A 2,128-nucleotide genomic window follows, 5' to 3' on the forward strand; every position below is an offset into this window, starting at 1 on the left:
GGGGCGCTACCTGGGCGCGGGAGGTTGGGGCCGGGGCTGTGCTGGGGTCGTGGCCGGCTTGAGGTCCGGGCCGGGGGCGGCGACGCGCGGAGGGAGCCCGGGGCCGCGCCGCGAGGCGTCGTTCCCTGCGGGGCTTTGTCAACTCTCCCGGAGCGAGCGCCGAGTCGCCACCGCCCCGCCCCGGACAACTTTGGGCCAATCTGCACGGTCCGACACGCCCTTCGCCCCGCCCCACTACAAAACTTTCCTCCAATCCGCGCGCGCGCTCCGCCCCCACCCCGCCGGGCTCCGGAGGCTTAACCCTCTCTGCGCGGGGCGGCACCGCGGAGGGCTGCGAGACGGACGACTCCCGGGGACTCGCCCCCGAGCTCCAGACCCGCCCCCTTTAACCGTTCAGGCCTCACGACCTCATCCCTACGGCCTGACCGGACTGAACACCGAGGTATTCTAGCGCAGGACCCCGAGCCCCGCCAGGTGCCGCGGTGCTCACCCCACACCTGCGCCTATAGCGCCCCTGACCCAGGGAAGTGGTGCGGCCCCGGAGCTCAGGCCCGAGCCTCTGGCCAGTCTCTTGTAGGCTCCTGGAGACTGCTGTGGTCAGGCCCAAGCCGCATGACCTCTGGCCAGCCCTCGCCCCCAGTCTGGGCCATCTTCCGGGTCGCCCAGAAGGGACGATCGTTTGGCGGTTCCCCACTAGGAGATCCGCCTCCCAAAGCTGTTGGGAGCCGAGGGGAGATTTAGTACCCAGTACCCAGCCCTATCCCCAGGCGGCTCCCGGCTTGAGGCGAAGAGGGGAGAGTGAACGAGGGTCAGGTAACAGACCTAAGAGAGTCAGTCGCCCACCAGTGTGCCTCCTCCCCAGGTTTCCCTGGCCTTTCCCACGCTGGTGATAGCAGTAATAATGACATTAATAATAACCAACACCTCCTTTAATCCACACCACCAGGCAGGTATTGTCTCTGTCCCCGTGGTTGAGATGGAAAAATGAAAGCATACAGATTTCCCAGCCAGGACCTGGAGTGATCCAGGACTCCTGTAGCTGCCCGGTCCAGCTCTCACAGGTAACTTCTCTCCTGCTCAGACACCTACACACAATGGCTCTCATGCCTCCCCCATGTCCATCCATCAGGGTCTTTCTCAGCCCTCAACCCCCACCTACCATCCTCTCTCTCCTTTCTCTGACTTTCCATCCACTGTGACTTCTTCTGAAAATGAGATCGTTTTAAACGCAACCTTGACCTTGCTGTGACTCCCCCAGTGCCTTCAACACAAACCAATGATGTTTGAGGCCCTGGATGCTTCCGGTCTGCCTATCTCCCAGATCACTAGCCTCCCAGCCCAAGACGGGCATGCCTTCCATCCCACCTGGGCTTTTCTTAACCCCTGCTGTTCCCCCAGGAACCCTGCCTGGAACAATGTCTCATCTCAGGGCTCTGCCCAGAAGCCACCTGTTCCGGGAAGTGTTTCTGGGAAGACTGAAATGAGAGCATTTATGAGACAGTGCCTTCAGGAGGCGCTAGTCCTCATCTGCTCCAAATTGACTGAGGGGTTGCAAATCCTGCCTCTGGGTGGTGGAGGGAAACCCAGTCCGGGTCCTCTCAGCCCCTGCTGTGCACGTATGTGCCCTGAGCGGAAGGCCAGAGACCCTAGTGGCTCTTCCCAGCACAATGGACAGGAGCCTGGCCCAGCAGGTGAGAAGGAAGTCGGTCAAGGCGAGGCTCTGTCTTGGAATCAGCCTAGAGGGGCAGTCTCCCGGCCCACTGAGGACGCCCCCGCTGGCCGACTGGAGATCACAGACAGGGCGCTCCAGGGCAAAGTGGGATGGTAAGCGAAGAGGTCGCGCTAGCCAGAAGGCAGCCCGGCCTTCACAAGTTTGTTAGGAGACACCACTGAAGCGTGAAGAGGTCCGGCAGGTGTGTGAGTCTGTCAAGGGCAGGTGTGTGAACGTGGGGAGGTCAGGAACAGGAAGTGGACCGACTGTGAGGAGGTCAAGGGCGGGAAATGGAGGGAGGGACACGGTGGGCGGTGAGAAAAGGGTCAGGGACAGGTGAGTCAGGCCCATGAAGGTGAGGAGGTGTGACCGAAGTGGCAGGTGGGTGAGGGGGAAGTGGACGGGTGTCTGAAGCCG

The sequence above is a fragment of the Chrysochloris asiatica genome, unplaced genomic scaffold (assembly GCF_000296735.1).
Source record: "Chrysochloris asiatica unplaced genomic scaffold, ChrAsi1.0 scaffold00262, whole genome shotgun sequence".
NCBI lineage: Eukaryota > Metazoa > Chordata > Mammalia > Afrosoricida > Chrysochloridae > Chrysochloris > Chrysochloris asiatica.